Source organism: Cryptomeria japonica, chromosome 2 (genome assembly GCF_030272615.1).
Source record: "Cryptomeria japonica chromosome 2, Sugi_1.0, whole genome shotgun sequence".
NCBI classification, from domain to species: Eukaryota; Viridiplantae; Streptophyta; class Pinopsida; order Cupressales; family Cupressaceae; genus Cryptomeria; species Cryptomeria japonica.
Window position 1 is genome coordinate 459,400,664 of NC_081406.1, and position 23,498 is coordinate 459,424,161.

Below are 23,498 nucleotides of genomic sequence, written 5' to 3' on the forward strand. Positions count from 1 at the left end.
ATGACACATGTCATTCATCTCTTAATTCCTACACTACCTACCCCCTTTATCATTTTATTATTTCCTCTACCTACCCTCTAATCCTAGCCGACCATTTATATTTACACCTCTTAATCGTATCCCTCCATTTCTTACAGTGTCTTCTATATAAGAGGATGATTCTTTCATTATGAACCCTAATCATTCAAATCAGCTAATGAGCATTCTAATCAATCTTATGCAATCAAGGCTTTTTGCGATCAAACTATCAACCACATTTTCATTTTTTGTTGAGCTCTTGTGCATACATAAAATCTGAGAGCAAATATATCAAGCAAGATCAATGGAGATAAGAAGAATGAAGATTCAAACCCTAGTTGACATGTGATGGTATAATCTTTTTGATTTTGTTGATTTTCATTGTCTTAAGTAATCTTCATATGTTATGGTGGATCTTTGTTGTTGTTAGGCTAGGGTTTTGTGGTTGAATTCATTTAGTCTTTCAATATTGTTGTTCCATATTCCAGTTTTCACGATACACATTTTGGCATGCCCGGTGGGACTCTTGTCCCTTTTGCATTTAACATCTTTTGTTGCAAATTTTGTGTTTTTGAACTTCCAGATCTGACATTTTCCGATGACATTTCAACTTTTTGCGTTTGCACCCTCTGAAATGATGTTTTTGTTTTTTTGTCATGTCTGCACATTCCAAAATCCCGTCTATGTTCCCGACAACAATTTTAGTTTCTAGATCGCAAGTTTTCATTTCAGTCACGTCTATGCAGTCTTTAGGGGCATCTGTGAGTTTAAATCACGTCCACACATTTCAAAATCATGTTTGTATTCTTGACAACATTTTTATTTTTCAAATTGCAGTTTTTCATTTCAGTCGCGTTTATGCAGTATTTAGGGGAGTCTATGAGTTTAAATCAAGTTTGTGATTGGCTTAATAGCACTTGCATTCTCTGCATTTTTTTTTGTGTTCTACATTTTTCAGTTCCTCACTTAGGGTTTCTATTTCGTCATTTTGTCTTGCATTTAGGGTTTTAGATTTGGTTCATTTAAGCTAATATCTTGTGATCCAACTAATGAAGTGGTGTAATTTTGTTTTGGAAGCAAATCGTGAATCAAAGGCCCCTATTTTTCACAAAGTATTTTTGGATTTAAAAAAAATAAACCTAACTTGTTTGCTTGCAGGAAGGGGTAATTATTTGAAGCAACCCAAATTACTAACAAATATTTGTTGCAGGGCCTTGGCATGGGTTTGATTTTGATTTTCATTGTGTGCTTTGTTTTCATAGATTAGCAAACACTTCAATTGGTACACTAAAATTGAGCCAATGTCTTTTGTGTCTTGAGCAATAGGCTCTTTGTGTTTAATCTTTATTTGCCTCACCACGTGGTCACTAGGACTACTAGTGAGGAGGGAATGACCCAAGTGGTAGCGAGGCGATACCCCCTCTTCCGAACCACTATAAAGAACTGTATCCATGGTTAAATCCATGGGTAACATGTGTTGATTAGTCCACACCGATACTATGTCTCCCCATAAACCTGTTTGATCAAATTTATTTGATCAATAGTAGGGCATAACCCCTACAGGCTGGGAGCCTTCTGTAATTACAGAGTTGAAAATGTCGCATGTATGGCCACACAAGCAGATGCCCTTACTGACACCTTTTTGTTTTAGAAAGATTAAATCCTTCTATTTGTTGGGATAGGAGGTCGGACATCTGGAGCGGCCCACAAACATACGGTTCTTAGTAAAGGTACAAAGTTCGCCATGAGGAGTTTTCATGGGGACTAGTGCTTGGCTGCCCCAGAGAAGTGAGTGTCGAGGGTGGAGCTAGTGGGGTCAAGCACCTAAGTATCCTCTTTGAATAGCGTATCCTCGGGGGAAACCCCATGTGGGATCAACAACTATTTTCCTGGCCAACCATAAGAATTGTGCTTGTCTTCTTTTAAACATTCAAACATTCAAGGCCAACCATCAAAATATAGTGTCTTTTGTCTCTTCAAGTGTATGCAAAACATTTTTACATCAAGCAACACACTTTATTTTGAGTCATTTTGAGTCTAAACACTTGCAAACATAGAGTCCTCATGAACATTGTGTCCTCTTGTCATGAAAAAATGGTCAAAGATTTAGATTTGGTCACAACAACAACTTCACAAATTGGAAAAATTGCAATCAGGCTTTATAAACGCATCTATGTCTAATAGAAATACATATGTGTACTTTAACCACACTTGTGTAGGATAGCAACACGTTCGTGTCATCATGCAAACTGTATATTCACAAGATTCTCATAATCATGCTTGTACAATATCTAGTCAAGTTTGTCTTTAATAACCATGTGTGTGAAGGGTGCATGCACACGTATGTTCAATATTGGGAAAACTTACAATCCAATGAACAAGAGCAATCAGTTTTAGAATTCTTGAGATTCCTAGGTTATTTCTCCAAGTTTTCATCTACCATTCAACCTATTTTTGGGTCTCACAAAGTTCATCATTGCTTTACACCTTGAATTACATTCACATTTTTCTAAACTCACTTGCTTGTCCCCATCTTACTTTTTCAACCCAATACATACAACAACATTTTGCTAAGTGGTCCCTCATCAAGGTCTATCACTTTTGGGTCTCATTTGGTCTTACATGGAGTCAAGGTCAACTTACTTCATCAAGAGATCTATCATCTCTTTGGAATTCACACCTACTCTACTACATACATACCTTGTCTTAAACTTTGACATAGCAAATACACCTCAGATTCATTTACATTCCATCCAACTCTTGGTCTTCCATACTATTTCAATTTTCATCTAGTCTCACACATCTTCGTCAAGACCTAGTTCATGGTTGAAACTCATTCCCAAAAATATAGAATGGAAGCTAAAGAGGCTCAAGACTCTGCAAATATGAGTGGCTATGAGTACGACAATCATATCTTTTTCAATTCTAACCATACCACATTACCTGACATGGACATCTATAGAAACATTTAGAATATTGAGAACACGGATAATACAAACAGTCATTATGCACAAGATGACAATATGGATAAAACTTCAGTACACTCAGTAGAGGTGGAAGATGCAATCATGGATCCTCATTTCAACAAGATGATACAAGAAATCATGAGAAGAGAGATAATATTTCCTACAAGTGATGGCACAAAGTGGAGCTAAGATACCTCATGATTTTGGCATGTCCCAAATAATAGAAAATTGACCTACTCAAGAAAATTAAGTCAACATGGATCAAAGGAGACCTAATAGTCGAGGTAATAGAATATCATGTCTCGTGCCTGAGTCACCATCATCCTTATTTTAAAAATCTGAGATTTCAAATACACATGGTCAAGCTTATGATACTCAAGAAAGAACCTCTCATGAACAATTTCATCTACACAGACCCTTATGGAAATCTTATGTGGATAAATACATCCAACCACACACCAATACTAAGGACCAAACACAAAGAACCTGGATACCCAGAGGAATTCTCAAAATTTGGATACAAGAAAACCTCATGTCAAATTTGGGGGCAATACACAAGAGAAAAATCATGATATGCCTTATGACCCTATATTGGGTGGTCCCTACATTCATTATCATTATAGACCCCCTCCATATGAACATGTTTATGATCAATACCATCCATACATGCATTATCCTCCTCTTCCACCCATTGGATCAGGCATGGGATATGGTCCAAGAATTCAGACTCCACCCAAAAATAATTTGAAACAACAGAACAAGGACTTACAAAAGAAGATGCAGGACATCAATACACCTAAACTAGCTTACACAATGAGAGATATGTGTCCTTATCCATTTGATACAAAAATTCCAATGCTTCCATTTCCTACACACTTTGTAACACCAAACTTTGAAAATTACAAAGGCAAAGGGGACCCTAAGGCACATATAAGACAATTTTTCACAGCTTGCATTGAGGTAGCAGTAGAAGAAACATACTTGATGAGATTGTTTCCACAAAGCTTAGGTGAACAATCTATGGAATGGTTCTCCCAACTTCCACCTAGAATTAAGTCATGGGGTGACTTAGAAGAGGCATTTATCCAACATTTCTCATATAACATAGAGACAAATATATCAGTTGCCACTTTCTGTAATACCAAACACAAAGTTAGGGAGTCCTTTTCATCATTCTTACAAAGATGGAGGAATTTAGCCAGCAAATGCCCTTGTGAAATTCCACAAAAACAATTGGTAGAGATGCTTACACAAAATGTCAACAGAGAAAGTGGTTATGACTTGAGGAAAGCTTGTTTGTGCACTTTTAAGGAAGTCGTTGAGAGAGGCTTAGCAACTAAGAAGGTCTTAATTGAGAAAGGTATCATCAAGATATTTTTAAAAAATAAAGAAGATTTTAAAGGAAAATACAAGCCATGATTTTGGAACAAGAAAAAGAACACAGTAAATGATGGCATTGTTGATGCTAGCACGGTGAGACCAAAAACCACTCTTTTAGGACCAAGTTCTTCTACAAACAACCAAGTAAATACACAAGGAACTTTAAAACCATGAAGAAAATATACCCCATTGGGAGAACCACTTGAGTCAGCTTTTAGGAATCTAGTAGCAAACAAGCTAATAAAAATTCCAGACAATCCTCTATATGAACCAAAATTCAAACCAAATTGGTGGAATGATGATAAGTACTGTGAATATCACAAGAGAAAGGGACATAAAACAAGAAATTGCCATCGCTTGAAGAAAATTATAAAGGATCTTATTGATAGAGGTGACATTGAGATTAATGGACATACATCCAATCAAGAACATGAAATGTTTAAGGAACCATTCCCTAAACATGAAAAGGGAAAAGCCAAAGCCACCGATAATCAAGCCAACTATACCAAACTGTCCTATGACTATGATTCAACTGTTAACTGCATTTCAATGGACAACCATGTTTCTACTATTATCGTAAAGGAAAAAATGCCTGGAAGTTCTACCCAAAGAACCAAAGTTGTCCTAAAAGGAATTGTACCTTCTTCTGAATCCACCTCTGAATGTAATGTCACAACTCATCGAGGTAAGGTCACCCTGCAAGGTGCTCTAGCTAAAACCACCACTTCGTCTTTGGCCAAACCTAAGTACAACCTAGTAGAATAGTTTGGGAAGACACCCATGCTTATCTCAATCCTTGAACTGTTACGTATCTCTCCTTCGCATAAAGCCATACTTGACAAAGTCCTAAGAGAAACTTATGTACCCACTGATCTGAACATGGACCAGTTTCAAGCCATGGTGGGATACCTTTTCATTCCACATACCCTCACATTTACAGAATCCGATGAGGAATCCATAACCTAGCCTCATAATGCACCTCTACATATTGAAGCCTTTATCTATAAAAAATGCATCAAACGAGTCCTGATAGATGGGGGATCTAGTCTCAATATATATACTTTGAACACAATAACTCAATTGGAATACTCAGATAAAGTTGTGAATGCTACAAAGTAAATTACCATCAAGGCATATGATGATGAAGAGTGTTCATCTAAAGGCATAGTCACTTTATCTCTCAGAGTTGGGCTAGTAACTTAGGATGCCATTTGTCAAGTCCTTGATCTAGATCTCACATACAATACAATCTTGGGACACCCATGGATTCACAAAATGAGAGTCATTCCCTCAACATATTATTAATGTATCAAATTCCCATACAATGGAGTTGAAGTGATCATCAAAGGCAGCTTGAATATGTTCATATATTGCAACAACCTGTGAAACTTGCGACATAGATCAGAAATAACAATACCAGTCAATCGAGAGGCTATTTGTTCATCAACATATGTGGATCCAGAATCCTTGATAGCTTCAACATCCAAACAAACAAAGCTCAAAGAAAAGTTCAAGATTAAAGATATGGGATGTGGTGAGTATATCTTTCATGTTGATCAACTCCCATTATTTCCTAAGGTATTTGGTCGACATGAAAAACCTACAAACAATTTGCAATGCCAAGGAATTGGGTGTGAGCCACCTAGCATTGTGACTACTAAGTCTGAATGCAAATATCCTCTAGTGGTGCAAGAAGCTCTTGATATCAATAGTCCTAAGAGTGGTTCCAACGAGGAATCTATTGAGTGTATCATCATCCCTCTTGATAACTCACATAGCTTTACCATTTCATCCATTCATTCCATTTGCACTTATCTCCTACTGTAGGATCAACAACAATCACAAAAGCCCATACTCATTGGGGATCAAAAATGAAGTTATGAAAAGAAAAATCTAAAATTCAAAAATAAAGGAAAGTCCTCTAGTCCAAATCAAAATCAAAAGCTATTGGACTCTACAAAATCAAGGTCAAGGATAAAAATCCTATGTTAGAAAAAGAGCAAGAGATGATCTCCTCTAATATCAAAATAACTGGGGGTGAAATTTCTACAATTTCAAGTCAAAAAGAATACTTGTTGATCCTAAGTCTCCATCATGCCATCCTACTTTCACTTTTTTTCACAATCATAAGCCTTCATAACTCATCCACTTGCTCCACACATCCATTACCTTTTGGCAATACATCATGTCAATAGACCTTTAATGGAACTTCCTCGAAGGAATTTGTTGTCAGGGATGCACAATTTTCTTTAGGTGACACACATATGGGCATGTGTAGTCCACATGCTAGTAATTCTCTCAGTTACTTTATAAAAGAAGACAGTCACTCGAGCTACACATCATTTAGTTAAGGAACAATGCAGTTACAATCATAAGGTAAAGCATCACACATTTGAGGTAGGTGACTTAGTTCTCAAGTAGAATCCAAGAAATCAACAAGACCGAGAGAAGAAAGGAAAATTTGCACCCAATTGGCTTGGTCATTATGTCATCACAATAGTCTATGAATTAGGTGCATATCAACTTTTGACCCCAAATGGAGAACCTTTGGAAGATCTGATCAACAACATGCATCTTCACAGGTTTTACACATAGCTCTTCAGAGTATCCCAATTCAAAGATACAAAAAAAACCAGAAACATCAAAAATACAAAAAAAATATCAACAATACAAAAAAAGTAAAAAAATATCAAAAATACAAAAAAATTAAAAAATGATCAAAAATACAAAAAAATCATAAAAAATAAAAAATTGTTACTTGGTGAAAACCTAGCAAACAGGTGCCTTGTGACACAAAAAAAATTCCAAACAAAATAAAGAAATAAATTCATCCAACGGTGAAAACCACTTCGGTGGCGCCCTGGGCAAGTACCATGGTGAAAATCGGGTTACTGACACCATGTGTAGAGACATTGCTCCTCCCTCCTTTAGGATTCCATTGCATCCCTTCACTTTGCATACACTCACAACCTATCCATCCATAATAAACTTACCCATTCCCATCATGACTTGTTATTGATCTACCTAAGATTGGTTAGCCATTCATAATAATCCATTCTTTTCACCCCTATCCATCCATAATAAACTTACCCATTCCCATCATGGCTTGTTATTGACCTACCTTAGATTGGTTAGCCATTCATAATAATAATTCATTTTCACCCCTTTTCATCCATAATAAATTAGCTACTATTTGTGGCTAGGGCAAATCCAAAGTCTAGCGATGGGTGTGGAACTAAGAGCATCACACATTCCGAGGAGTAGAGTTTCGTCAAGTTTTCTTTAGTCTATTTGTACCCAATCCACAATAAATAAACACTTACATCATGGATGTACAATAAATTTTTGTCTTGTCCATTTTGACCAATTTCAGATGAGATGTAAATAGCAGCAATGGGCTTCAACAAATCAAATCCTTCAACAAGCTCAGACAACATTATGGTTTAGTACTATCTATCCTTTTTATGAAAGTAAACATTGTGACCAAAATCAAATAGACTTATACAAGTGACAAGAGACACTAAACTTGAGGACTGCAGTGGATGTTGGTGTTGAGTCTTGGTTTTCTTTTGACTTTGTCTTTTGGTCACATGTCTTTTAGCTTTTTTGGGATGTCTTTGAGTAGAGGTTCTATCTCTAGGATGTCTTTGACTAGAAAGGTGAGGATGGGATATGTTCACCTATTGTTTTGTTGTCTGTGGATTGTCTCTCAGTAATGTATGACTTGTCCAAGGATATGAGGACACTATGAGTCTAGTATGAACTGGGGCATTCCTTGTTTGTGACTATTTGATCCCCATGCAAACGGGTACAATGACTTTCTGGGTCGAACCTATACCTCGATTGTCATAACCTATTTGCCATAATAAAGATCAATGTTAATAGAGCACAAGAATATTTTTCACTTCCATATCTTCTATCTTACATCCCCCTTCGTGATTGACCTCCATCATCCTTCCAGATTTTGTGTAGCCCGCTATCACATGACTGAGTAAAATGACACGCTAAAACTTTTTGCATTTCATGCAGATTGCACCTGCATTACAACATATTAGTGTTTCATACATATATATAGATATCACAATCGCACTGCATTTTGCATATATCATTAGTTAGTATATGCATTCTCATATAAAACATAAAATGCCAAAATAATAACACAACACATGTTAGCACATTTTATATTCTCATCATGTAAATAATTATTCACATTATCATATTCATTTTCATTTCATACATTCACATTTGTATAACATATAAAACATAAAAGAACAAAAAATATCACATTTCATCATGTATATATATCTGCATTCCTATCATAATTAAACATCATAGATACATGTATCTTATATGCATTCATACATCATAGAATCATAAATTTTATTAACAAATACAAATATGCATCACATAGAAGCAACATCACATAGGTACATATGCATATAGCTATCAAAAGGATGAATCATCTCATATATATATCTAAAAAATCATAAGTGTCATGATTCAATGATGTCAAAATCATATGGCTACAATCACTCGAAGGTATTTAGATCATCATACAAAAATGGTACAAAAACTGATACTTAGGGATCCATGTAAGACTATGATAAACTCCCTCCCTCGGAGCCAACCGACCTCGACGGAGTTTGAGCCCTAGAAATCACCACCCCAGAATCATCTCTCATGCCCCCTCTATCTAGTGGTGGAGGACCCATGACCCCACCACTCGATGCCTATCTCCTATCTCTCCCTCCAATGGTCGTGCAAAATGTGTATGGTGAAAAGTGGAAAATGGAAACAATAATATTGAAATAATAAATGAATTCAACCACAAAACCCCAGCCTAACAACAACAAAGATCCACCAAAACATATGAAGATTATCTAAGACAATTCAAACCAACAAAATAAAAAAGATTATACCATCAATGTGTGCACAAGAGCTCAACAAAGAATGGAAATGTGGCTGATAGCTTGATCGCATAAGATTGATTAGAATGCTCCCTAGATGAATATAATGATTAGGGTTGATAATGGAGGGGAGTATCCTCTTATATAGATGACACTATAGGAAATGGAGGGATAAGATTAAGAGGTGTAAAGATAAATGGTCGGCTAGGATTAAAGGGCAGGTAGAAGAAATAATTAAATAATAAAGGGGGTAGTTAGTGTAGGAATTAAGAGATGAATGACATATGTCATGGGTAGAAAAGTCTAATGAATTAATTAAATAAATAAATATTTATTTAATTAATAGAGGAAGTGGGATCAATTAAATAAATAAAATATTTATTTAATTTAGGAAAAAGATAATTTAAACAAATAAAATTATTTATTTAAATGTGGAAAAAGGCTTAGAAGAGGATTAATGAATTAATTAATTAATTAAATATTTATTTAATGAATGAATTAATTAAATATTTATTTAATGAATGAATGAATGAATTAATTAAATATTTATTTAATGAATTAATTAATTAAATAAATATTTATTTAATTAATATAAGACTTAGGATAAAATAATTAAATAAATAAAAATATTTATTTAATAAGACATGACAATTTTAGGTGTCTTCATTTTGCCCCTCTTTGAGACAATGTATCTTGTCAAGTTGGCTAAAAGAAGATATGATAAACTGATACAAAGTTGCCCCATGACGAGAATGATATGCCCCCTTGAGAGATTGGATGAATATATTTGAAAAGATCACAGACAATCTCTCGGTAATAAAGAAAGGCTAGAAAGGACTGACAAGATAGGATAGAGTGACATAGTCACGAGATAAAGAAGACTAACGCAAGAGACTAAGGCTAGGGTAGCCTATAAGATAGACTACGAGGGAAAACATCCTCATTGGCATCCACATACCTAAGAGATCAAAGTGCAGAGAGAGTAAAGAGAAGAGAAGTTAGGAAAGATGACATTGGTGCATAGATTCAACTGTGTTCGCCAATATCAGAGGCCAGCAAATGCAGGAGAGCCAGTGAGTACCAAAACACCTCCTTGTACTTTGGTGTATTAATTGTTGTCATAAATGCATGTTAGGTAGGGATAGAAAATTTCAAGCAGGGGAAAAAAACTTTAAGGACACTGGTCCCAAGGCACTGAAGATTACGGCTGAGTATATCAGAAAGGAAATGATTTTGATTTAAAAGTTTATACTGATGCTGATTGGGTAGGCAACATTGATGACAGGAAAAGCACAAGTGGAGGAGATTTTTTCTTAGGAGAAAGACTAGTGAGTTGGCTTAGCAAGAAACAACGATGTGTTTCTCAGTCAACAGTCGAAGCTGAATATGTTGATGCACCACTAAATTGCACCAACATTGCATGGATCAAACAACTGTTGGAAGGTATAAATGAGAAAGTTACCGAGCCAATAACTATATTCTGTGACAATACTAGTGCCATTAATATTTCAAATAATCCTGTTATGCACTCTAAGATAAAGCACATCTCTATCAAATATCATTATCTTAGAGAAGAAGCTCAAGAAAAGAAAGTGGTGTTGGAGTATGTTAGCAAAAAGGAACAAATAGCATATATCTTCACCAAGCCACTGCCAAGGGACACTTTTTAGTATCTCAAAAGTAAGTTAGGGGTCCTACCCCTATCTTCCATTCACTGACCAAGTTCGGTGAAAGCATCAATTTGATGAATCTACAGAATATCTTTTAGGAGTTGATGTTGATTTACACACTTTAGGATGTTTTCTAAACTTGTGCAGGAAACAATAACAGGGAACGGGAATTGAAGACAAAATGCTCTGACCGAGACGAAGTTGACACACAACAGTAAGAAATCACTTCATACAGGAAGAAAATATGTTTTAGTTCTTTACTTTTTGGCATTGTTGTCAAAGGGGGAGAAGACAGAAGAAAAGGGGAGAAGACTAATGTATGGGGGAGAAGATTGATGACAGGGGGAGAGCATTTCAGCATTTCAGAATAGCAATCTGAATCAATTAGGTCAAATCAATTGGTTTTGCCATCAATGCCAAAGGGGGAGATTATTGGCATTATAATAGATAAAGGGAGATTGTTGGCATTTCAATAAAGATATTGAGAAGGTTGTTGATGATTATGGATATAACTGATTAAGGATGTTTACCATCTTAATATTATTATTTTGTCATTGATGTCAAGAAATTGATTTTCTAATTCAGTATGATGTTGCCATATCTTAAGAAGTATGATTTGATGAGTATAAAGATGTCGGTAAAAGACACAGAAAGAATGTGATGAATAAGGGGAGGAATAAGTTATTCAATGGGAAACTATTACCGAGTTAGACAATGATGAGATCATGATGTTTTGATCGTTTTGATATCCTACATATGTTGTGGATTGTAAGGTTGATACTATACTCTGTTACCAAGCAAAGAACCTAGTCGGTAAACCCTAAAGAACCTAGTCGGTAAACCCTAAGGAACCTAGTCGGTAAACCCTAAGGTTATCGCTATCGGTTAATGAAGGCAAAATGTCTATTGAGTGAAGTTTAGTATTTACCGAGTTGCAACCGAGTAATAATAGAATGCATTGAATGAATAAAAGCATTATTTAATGAAGGAAGCTAATGAGATGGTTATGATTAAATGATTGGTATGTCATGAATGAATTTTGTTAAAGAATCTATGGCAAAGGAAAATCGGCAGGAAGATCTACAGCTTAGATTGAACCGCAATACCCTAGCACAAGTTCCAAGAAATGTATGCAGGTTCCAAGGTGGGGTAAAACATTTTCAGATCAAAGGATTCATTGAACCTAGTCATGTTTGAAGATCTGATGGCTATGATTGATCATGGGAAATGTGATCAAGGAGATTAAGTGGTTGGTAAATTGCTTATAAATAATGAATTGTTGATAAACAATGTGTGTGGGAAAGTGTATGCACATGGATGCTACATAGTGATTACCGAGCATAGAAGCTTGAAGACCTGTTTTGAATAATAGAGTATAGAGCCTAGCAGATGGACAAGATAAGTCCTATTGTATTGAGAAAATAAGAATATGCTTTAGCATTTTAGATGTGAAGTTGCAGATAGATTTTTGTTACTGTTATTTTGTAAAGTGACAGAAAATCTCTTAACCGAGTGGACTTAACAGTCTTATTTTTAAAACCCTCTAGCAAGGTGACATTCCGATTGAGTGTTTGAAATGCTTTAACAAGGTCACTTCTAACAAAATGAAGATCCTAACAGATTTGAGGCAAATCCCTTAACCGGGTCACATTTAGCAATGTGTGTGTAATCTTTAACACGATTTGCTTTTAACCAAGCATACTCTAGAGGAGTATATTTCCTAGTGGGTCCGAAATCCCGTAGTGGTTTTTCCCTATTTGGGTTTCCACATTAAATCTGGTGTTATGAGTTTTATGATGTTTATATGCTTTTGAGTTTGTATGTTTAGCAGTTTTGGTTATATTACTGAAGTATATGTTACCGAGGTTGAATCCGTTGTTTTTATGGAAGATTAAGTTTGTATGATTCACCCCCCCCACTCTCATCTTATTAGCTTGGCATCTGTACTTAACATTAAGTATCAAAACTATCATTTAGATCATTCCCCACTTCACTGGTGAGTTCTTCCTCCACCCATCCAATCTGAGACTGTTTCTCCTGATTTGGGTCATTGGACTCCAAGACTTTTAGAGGCTTATCCACTTTTTTCCAAACCTTAGTTTGGAGGTAGGGTTTACTCTCAATACTTGGACATTTTTTAGCCCAATGTCCGACTTTTTTACAATGAAAACAAGCAAAGGGGATAGTTTCAAAAACAATATTCTACTTCCACTTGCCCAGTTTAGATTATATCTCTATTTCTTCTGGCATATTCATGTCAGGTCCAACTCCAACACAAATCCTAGCATAAATCAACCTTCTTCTTGATGTCGTGATCTGGTCAATAGTGATAAGCTTCCCCAAGGTATTGGCTATTCCTGCAAAAACATCTTCCTCCCAGAATTCCATTGGAAGCCTAGGGAGCTTGACCCACATCGGGACTTAGATCAATAAACTCTTCCCTTTTGCCACATTAGGGTGCCACTTGTGGATGTACATGATGTATTTGCCTATTGCCCAAGACCCACTATAGAGAATGTTTCTTCTATCCTCATCACAAGACAAAGAAAAGGATAGATAGCCTTTGTTCATTGCTACCACCTCAACCTAACCTTTCAAGAGCCACTTTCTTTTGACAAATCCATGAACTATTTCTATATTAGGTCTAGACCCCAAAAAATTACCGATCAATGTATTTTCCATTCTAGCAATGTTTTGGTCTATGATTTGATCTGGAACAATGATAGCAAACTTTTCCTTTGACACATTTGAGGTGTTTTTAATAGGAGGCGATGAGGACTTACCTTTAGGTTTAACCCCAAACATAGAGGTCCACTTACGTGTCTGTCCATTAAAATTGGGTCCCCCCTTAACATGCGTTGACGAAAGATCCTTTTCTAGATAATCTTTTCCCTCCACTGTGTTCTTCGAACCCCTAGTTTCTTTCTATCCTTTTGGTCCTTCTGAGTTGCTGTCTTCTATTTTTGAAGTTTGAACCTGCCCTTTCCCGCTCTCATCTGCTAGCCTCTCTTCACGTGGTGTTGGTCCTTCCCCTGGGTCCCTCGAATCCAAGGGATCAACGGGATCCTTAGTATCTGAACCCCCTCCATCTGTAGGAATCTCTGAGTCATTTGCCTCATGTTGTCTTGACGCCGATCCAGAACTCTCGGTCAATGAATTCCTTAAAAGTGGACAAACAAGCTTTCCTCAAGTCATAGCCAATTTATCTGTTGACATTATGTGTAAACATCTCTACCACTTGTTTTTGTGGACTTTTGCAAGAGCATCTGCTAGCTAAATTCCTCTATCTTTGAAAGAATGATGAAAATGACTCCCCATCTTTATGTTTGGTATTGCACAAAGTGGAAACTGATACATTTGTCTCTATGTTATATGATAAATGTTGGATAAATTCCTCTGCTAAGTCACCCCATGACTTAATTCCAAGTGGAAGTTGGTAGAACCATTCCATAGCTTGTTCACCTAAGCTTTGTGGAAACAATCTCATCAAGTATGTTTCTTCTGTTGGTTTTGGTGTATTGATGTCCTCCATATTCTTTTGTAAGTCCTTCATCTGTTGTTCCAAATTGTTTTTGGGTTGATATTGACTTCTTGGACCATATCCCATGCCTGAGCCACCACGTGGAGGATGAGGCTATTGCATGTATGAATCATATTGATCGTAAACATGCTCATATGGAGGGGGTCTATAATGATGATGTGTGTAGGGACCTTCTGATATAGGGCCATAATGAGGATTGGAATGTCTATTTATACCATGTTGTATAGGCATATCATGAGTTTTCTTTTGTGTATTGCCCCCAAATTTGACACGGGGTTTTTTTGTGTCCAAATTTTGAGCATGCCTCTAGGTATCCAAGTGCTTTTCATGTTCACCTATTGTTTTGTTGTCAGTGGATTGTCTCTTAGTAATGCTATGACTTGTCCAAGGATATGAGGACATCGTGAGTCTAGTATGAACTGGGGCATTCCTTGTTTGCAAGTATGTTTGTTCACCTAAGCTTTGAGGAAACAATATCGTCAAGTATGCTTCTTCTATTGGTTTTGGTGTATTGATGTCCTCCATCTTCTTTTGTAAGTCCTTGATCTATTGTTCCAAATTTTTTTTGGGTCGACATTGACTTCTTCAACCATATCCCATGCTTGAGCCACCTCGTGGAGGATGAGGATAATGCATGTATGAATGGTATTGATCGTAAACACGTTCATATGGAGGGGGTCTATAATGATGATGTGTGTAGGGACCTTCTAATATAGGGCCATAACAAGGATTGGAATGTTTGTTTATACCATGTTCTATAGGCATATCATGAGTTTGCTTCTGTGTATTGCCCCTAAATTTGAACGGGGTTTTCTTGTGTCCAAATTTTGAGCATGCCTTTGGGTATCCAAGTGCTTTTGATGTTCACCTATTGTTTTGTTGTTTTTGGATTGTCTCTTAGTAATTCTATGATCTATCTAAGGATATGAGGACATAGTGAGTCTAGTATGAACTAGGGCATTACTTGGTTGCAACTATCTGATCTCCATACAAATAGGGACAATGACTTTCTGGGTCAAACCTATATTTGGATTGTCATAACCTATTTTCCATAATAAATCTCAATGATGATAAAGCACAAGAATCTCTATCCTATTCTAGGGCCTCTGCTTGAGTGTATCTTCTTGAGTAGTTTCCTAATTGGCAATGTATGTCCTATCACAGAATTGTCAATCCCAACCCTATTTGTTATCCTTGTCTTCCCTAGAGGACCTATTTGAGTGTATCCTCTCAACAACTTATCCAATCAACATCATATGTTGATCACAAAACTGTTGATTTGACCTTGAAGATGTAAACACGCTTTAAACATACACAAATGTGCCTTCCCTGCACACACACACACCTAGAACACATAGACGTGACTCTATCTTGCATAAGCACACCTTCTCAATATAGACACGCTTGCATCTGGCACAAACATCTTTGAAATCATAGATGTGTTTAAACTAGAAACAGATGCACCTATCCTTCCCAAATGTGCCTGGCACCAACATACGCACCTTAAAGTTTTTTTCCCCCTGCTTGAAATTTTCTATCCCTACCTAACATGCATTTATGACAACAATTAATACACCAAAGTACAAGGAGGTTTTTTGGTACTCACTGGCTCTCCTGCATTTGCTAGCCTCTGATTTGATCAATCTCTTCTATCATAGCATTTATCCAATCTTCATTGTTAAATGCCTCTTTCACTATCCTCGATTGAAATTCAGATATCAGACATGTGTTCTATCTCAGTTTGTTCCTTGTCATCACTGGATCATTCTTATCTCCTATAATCTGACTTGATGTATGATGTCTTCTGACATACTTGGCTAATACAGGCTCGATAGGCTCTGTATGATATTCTTCATCACTGGGTAACTGAATATTCTCTTCATTTCCTTCAACAATTTTCTCAGTAAGACTTGTCGGTTGAACATAGACAAATTCATCATAATCTTTTGGTTCCTTTGAAATGACTTCATCATTTCTTTCTGCAAATTCATCAATTTTCACATTTATACTTTCTACTATTTTGCTAGATGATTTGATCAGACATTTAAATGCTTTTCTTCTAGAAGAATAACCTAGAAATGTTCCTTCTTCACTTTTCTGATCAAACTTTCCATTTCTATCATCTTTGTGAACATAGCATCTACTTCCAAATATTTTAAAATAACTTACATTAGGTTTCTTGTCATACCAGATTTCATATGGTGTCTTCAAAGTTCCTTTCTTTAGTTGTACTCGGTTCAGGGTGTAAACTGTTGTGCTTATTGCTTCTCTCCAAAATGTTTGTGACACTTTCTTTTCAATCATCAAGGTTCTGGCACAATCTACAATAGATCTATTTCTTCTCTCAGCAATTCCATTTTGTTGTGGAGTTCTCGGTGTAGAGACTTGTCTTTTTATACCATGACCATTGCAGAATAAGTTAAACTCATCAAATGTGAACTCTCCTCGTCTATCTGATCTAAGACATTTTAGTTGTCTTCCTATTTCATTTTCAACTCTTGCCTTGTACCATTTGAACATTTGAAAAGCTTCTGATTTTTCTTTTAAAAACATAACTGACATCATCCTTGAGTAATCATCCACAAATAATATGAAATATTTATCACCATAGTAACTTTGAACTTTCATAGGACCACAAAGATCACTGTGCACAAGATCTAAAATTCCCTTAGAAGTGTAGAAATTACTTGTAAAGCTTGATCTTGTCATTTTACCCATCTAGCATCCTCAACACATAACATTCTCAAGTTTTTCCAAACTTGGTAGACCTCTTACTCGGTGCTTCTTGCTTCTTTTGATCAGATTATCAAAATTTACATGACAAAACCTTTTATGCCATAGCCAAGTATCATCTATCTTTGCATACAAACACCTGTTCTGAGTTGAGTCAAGGTGAAATGTGTTGCTTTTTGTTTGTGTCCCGGTAGCAGCTAACTTTCCATGCTTGTCATGAACTTTGACAATTCCTTTATGAAATTCTATTCGGTAACCTGTGTTGTTTAGTTGTGCTACACTCAACAAATTGTATTTCAAACCTTCAACCCAATAAACATCATTGCATTTTGCATTGTCAAGAAGTGTTATAGATCCTTTACCTTTTACCAGACATGGTGTATCATTACCAAATCTTACATAGCCTCCATCATAATCTTCTAACATAACAAACTTGTGTTTATCACCTGTCATGTGATGTGAACATCCACTATCTATGATCCAAGAATTATTAGTATTAATGTGCGATATTAGGGCTTTTTCTTCATACCTTTCTTCATCTGGTCCATCTTTGATAGCCACATAAACTACTTCCTTTGTATCAGTTTCATCTGATTTATCATCATTGGATTCCTCATCAGCTATTAGGCATGACTGTCTATCTCTTCTCCTGAAATCTTGGTGTCCTTTGTAATGATTATCTTTCTGTCTATCATCTCGGTAATCTCTCTTTTCAGTAGATTCTTTGTTAGGACAGTTAGAAGCCATATGTCCTATCTTATCACAATTGAAACATTTAAAAGGTAGTTTTCCTTTATACTTACCTTTGCCTCTCGGTAACCTTCTAGCCAATAGTGCTTCAAATTCTTCTTGCTTTCTGATTTCCTCATACAGTTTATGTACTTCTTCCATGTTCTTGCAAAATATTTCACTTGCTCCACTGTGATCCCCTTTAGTGTACTTACTCATTCTATCATTGTAATCATCAAATTCACCTATATGAAAAGAACTAAATGTAGATTCAACTTTATTTACCGAAGACCCACTGTTATCAAAATTACTTAACTCAAATGCATGTAGCTTACCAATAGTAGTATCCAAAGAAACTGGCCTATTGGGTACAGACCTCAATTCATTGATTGCAGAGGCTTGGATTGCATAAGCTGGTAGAAGGGTTCTTAACAACTTACTTGTTATATCCTTTTCTTCAATAGTTCCACCTGCTCCTTTGATTTGATTGGCAATCTCCTTTAGTCTTGTATTGTATTGGGTTATGTTCTCACCTTTATTCATCCTCATAGATTCAAGTTTTCCTCTTAGACTGTCCACTTTTGCTCTTTGAACATGTTCATCACCGCCATACATAGATATGAGCTTGTCCCACATTGCCTTTGCATCATTGCAGCCTTCTAGATCATTAAACTCTGAGTTGGTCAATGCAGATGTTATTTCAATCATTGCTTGGATATGTTCTTGCTTTTCCTTTATCTCTTCCATTGTCAATGGATAGGTGCTTAGTGTAATGAAATCATTCTCTAGATAATATACAACATATTCTCCAACTCCTGATAGATGCAGCTTCATCCTTTTCTACCATGTAGAGAAACTTGACTTGTTCAACTTTGATGCATCCCTCTTATACATCTTTAGATCTTTTCCTCAAGTGCCTTTAAAATTTTTCTTCTAGAGTCCAAAGCTCTGATACCAATTGATAGTTTTGATACTTAATGTTAAGTACAGATGCCAAGCTAATAAGATGAGAGGGGGGGGTGAATCATACAAAATTAATCTTCCATAAAAACAACAGATTCAACCTTAGTAACATATACTCCAGTAATATAACCAAAACTGCTAAACATACAAACTCAAAAGCATATAAACGTCATAAAACTCATAACACCATATTTAACGTGGAAACCCAAATAGGGAAAAACCACTGTGGGATTTTAGACCCACTAAGAAATATACTCTTCTAGAGTATGCTCGGTTAAAAGAAAATCCTATTAAAGATTACAAACACATTGCTAAATGTGACCCGGTTTAATGATTTCCCTCAGATCTGTTAGGATCTTCACCTTGTTATAAGTGACCTTGTTAAAGGATTTCAAACACTCAATCAAAATGTCACCTTGCTAGAGGGTTTTACAAATAAGACTGTTAAGTCCACTCGGTTAAGAGATTTTCTGCCACTTTACAAAATAATAGTAATAAAAATCTATCTGCAACTTCACATCTAAAATGCTAAAGCAGATTCTTATTTTCTCAATATAATAGGACTTATCTTGTCCATCTGCTAGGCTCTATACTCTATTATTCAAAACAGGTCTTCAAGCTTATATGCTCGGTAATCACTATGTAGCATCCCTATGCATACACTTGCCCACATACATTGTTTATCAACAGTTCATTATTTATAAGCAATTTGCCAATCGCTTAATCTCCTTGATCACATTTCCCATGATCAATCATAGCCATCAAATCTTCAAATTTGACTAGGTTCAATGTATCTTTCGATCTGAAAATGTTTTACCCTGCCTTGGAACTTGCATACATTTCTTGGAACTTGTGCTAGGGTATTGCAATTCAATCTGAGCTGCAGATCTTCTTGCCGATTTTCCTTTGCCATAGATTCTTTAACAAACTTCATTCATGGCATACCAATCATTTAATCATAACCATCTCATCAGCTTCCTTCATTAAATCATGCTTTTATTCATTCAATGCATTCTGTTATTACTCGATTGCAACTCGATAAATACTAAACTTCACTCGGTAGACATTCTGCCTTCATTAACTGATAGCGATAACCTTAGGGTTTACCGACTAGGTTCCTTAGGGTTTACTGACTAGGTTCTTGAGGGTTTATTGACTAGGTTCTTTGCTCGGTAACATAGTATGGTATCAACCCTACAATCAACAATATATGTAGGATATAAAAACAATAAAAACATCATGATCTCATCATTGTCTAACTCAGTAATAGTTTCCCATTGAATAACTTATTCCTCCCCTTATTCATCACATTCTTTCTGTGTCTTTTATCGACATCTTTATACTCATGAAATCATACTTCTTAAGATATGGCAACATCATACTTAAGTAGAAAATCAATTTCTTGACATCAATGACAAAATAATAATATTAAGACAGTAAACATCCTTAATCAGTTATATCCATAATCATCAACAACCTTCTCAATATCCTTATTAAAATGACAACAATCTCCCTTTGTCTGTTATAATGCCAACACTAAAGATTCAGATGTTGGAACCAAGTGATAAGGACTCAGAGCATAAAGAAAGAGACAACATTCAACAAGAGGATCTAGAAGAGGACAAGACAGAGTTAGTCTTAGATAAAAGTGAGAGTAAAGTAGATGAAAAGCCCTCAGATAACAAAGAGGAAGGAGATAACTTTAACCTTGTTGCAAGATCTCATGATCCAGATAAAGAATTAGACTGGCTCCAGGAGGCTCAACCTGATAACATCCTGGGCCAAGGGCTGTTAGAAATCTCATTAGCTACCGCACCAAAAGTAAAGCTAGCCTTTTCGGAGGAACAAGATCCAAAATGGGGAGATGAGGAAGACATCAAAAAGGAACTGGGGAAGAATGAAACAAAGCAGGAGGATGAAGAAGCAATAGAGGACAAAAGTAAGAATAAGCAAAAAAAAAAAGAATAACAATAACCTAATCAATAGTACGCTGACTAGAAACACCAGGAGCAGGGTTGGGGATGTGGGAGCGCAACACACTTCTCCAAGAAGACATTCAAATGCCAAGAAAATATCAATGGAAACAAGAAGTAATATAGAAAATGGTACCCAAAGAACCATCTTTGAGGCTGGTATTTCCAAAAACCCATGAAAATCATCTCCAAGAATATTCGGGGACTGAACAACCCTCACAAATATGATTTAGTTAAAAGTATGATTAGAGATAAAAATCATGATATTTTTTTGATTCAAGAAACTAAGATGGAAAAAGATAAAGTTGAAAGTCTGAATATGTTCAAAAAATGGAGGAGTCAGCGGAGGTAGTTCAAAAGGTGCATCGGGAGGAATTGTTACCTTCTGGAACAAAAACAATGTAGAAGGTGAGGTGTTGATTCAGGACAACAACCTGGCTTGCATAAGATTTAAGCACCTCAAGAATTGCACTACTTGGGTCCTAACTAATTTATACGCACCTAACACTAAGACTGGGAGAAGTGAGATGTGGAGAAATCATACTAGGTTGAAAAGTAGGTTTGCTGAGGACAGCTAGTTAATCATGGGAGATTTCAATACACCCTTGAAGGAAAATGAGAAAAAGGGAGGGAGTCAAGCTAATCTAGACAGTAGATTAGACTTGATGGATTTCATAAACAATAATGCCATTCGTGATATGGAGCTACAAGGAGTCAAATACACTTGTACTAACAAAAGAAGTGGTGAAAATTTGATTCAGGTTAGACTTGATAGAGCTCTCCTTTCCTTAGATTGGTTTAACCTTCATGACTGCTCTTTATCTTCTCATATAAGGGCAGGATCAGATCATTACCCTATAACCTTCATGGCTGAAGTAAAGAATAGAAGGAGACATTTCCCTTATAGATTTAAAAAAATGTGGACTAGACACCCGAATCTGGAAAGTAAGATTATGGACTCGTGGCGGGTTAGTATTGAACGAAACACCATGTACAAAGTGGTCAAAAAGCTGAATATTGTTAAAGATAATGTTAAGAAGTGGAATAAGGAATGCTTTGGGAATATCTTTACCTTAAAAGCTACAATCCTCTTAGAGCTCAAGGAAATCTAGGATGAGATACAAAACAATGGTTATACTAATACATCTAGAGACACTTAAGATGCTATTCTTATGAGATATCATGATATTATAGCTAAAGAGGAAACCTACTAGAAACAAAGATCGAGAAATGTCTGGTTGAAGAAGGGGGACAGGAATACTAAATAATTCCATATGTCCACCTTGAGACATAAGGCCATTAATAGAATTGTTTAGATTAAAATGAATGTCAGATGTGTAGTAGATGATGATTCCATGAGCAAGGCTGCTATGAATTTTTTCTCCAATTTACTTGCTAAGGATCAGAATTTGGATATACAGGCCCAAAGGGACCTCTTGGACAATATTCCTACCATTTTAGGGGATGATCAGAATGCTCACCTGACTGCCATCCCTTCCCATGATGAAATTCAGATAGCTATAAACTCCTTTGAGGGTAACAAGGCCCTAGGTCTGGATGGCTTTCCCATGTTCTTCTTCAAAATGTACTGGCATATTATTGGAGATGATGTTACCAGAGTTGTGAAAGAAGTTTTTGGTGCTAGAAAAATGTTGAAAGAAGTTAATGGTACCTTTATTGGTCTTATACCCAAAAAGATGGGGGCTGACTCAATGGATCTTTTTAGACCTATTAGTCTATGCAACTCTCTCTGTAAGATTATCTCCAAGGTTCTAACCTCTAGAATTCTTAAGTTGCTCCCCTCCATCATTTCGCCTCAACAAAGAAGCTTTGTCCTGGGTAGACAAATTTTGGATTCAATCATCGCTATCCATGAAAAATATCCACTCTTTCTGTTTCTCTAAGAAAGAAGGTTTTTTTCTGAAGCTTGATCTCTCTAAAGCTTATGATAGAGTGGATTGGGATTTTATGATGGATGTTCTCTCTGCTTTTGGCTTCAGCCCCAAAAGTGTTAGCCTTATTAGGCAACTTGTCTCTTCGGCTTCTTTCTCTATTTTAATCAATGGATCTCCCTCTCCTTTCATTAAAGCTTCTAGAGGTCTCAAATAGGGGGACCCTCTATCCCCAGTTATCTTTATCATTATGTCGGAATGTCTGGGGAGATGTATTGGAAAGCTGGATGAGAAAAGGGAGTTTTGTGGTTTGAATCCTTCTTTGGCGGATCAAATATGTTCCCATCAATAGTTTGTTGATGATTCTATAATAATGGGGAAAGCTATAGTGAAGGATTATAGAAGATTAAAAAAGGCTTTGGATAACTATGGAAATGCCACTGGTCAACTTATAAACTGGTCTAAAAGATTTGTTTATTTTATCAATACCCCGGAGAGGATGATTAAAATTAGTAATATTCTGGGTGGTCAAATTGGTACTCTGACTGCTTCTTACTATTGGCAATATTACATTATAACAGACAACGAAAGAGTGTTGACATTTCAATAAGGATATTGAGAAGGTTGTTGATGATTATGGACATAACTGATTAAAGATGTTTTACTATCTTGATATTATTATTTTGTCATTGATGTCAAGAAATTGATTTTCTAATTCAGTATGAT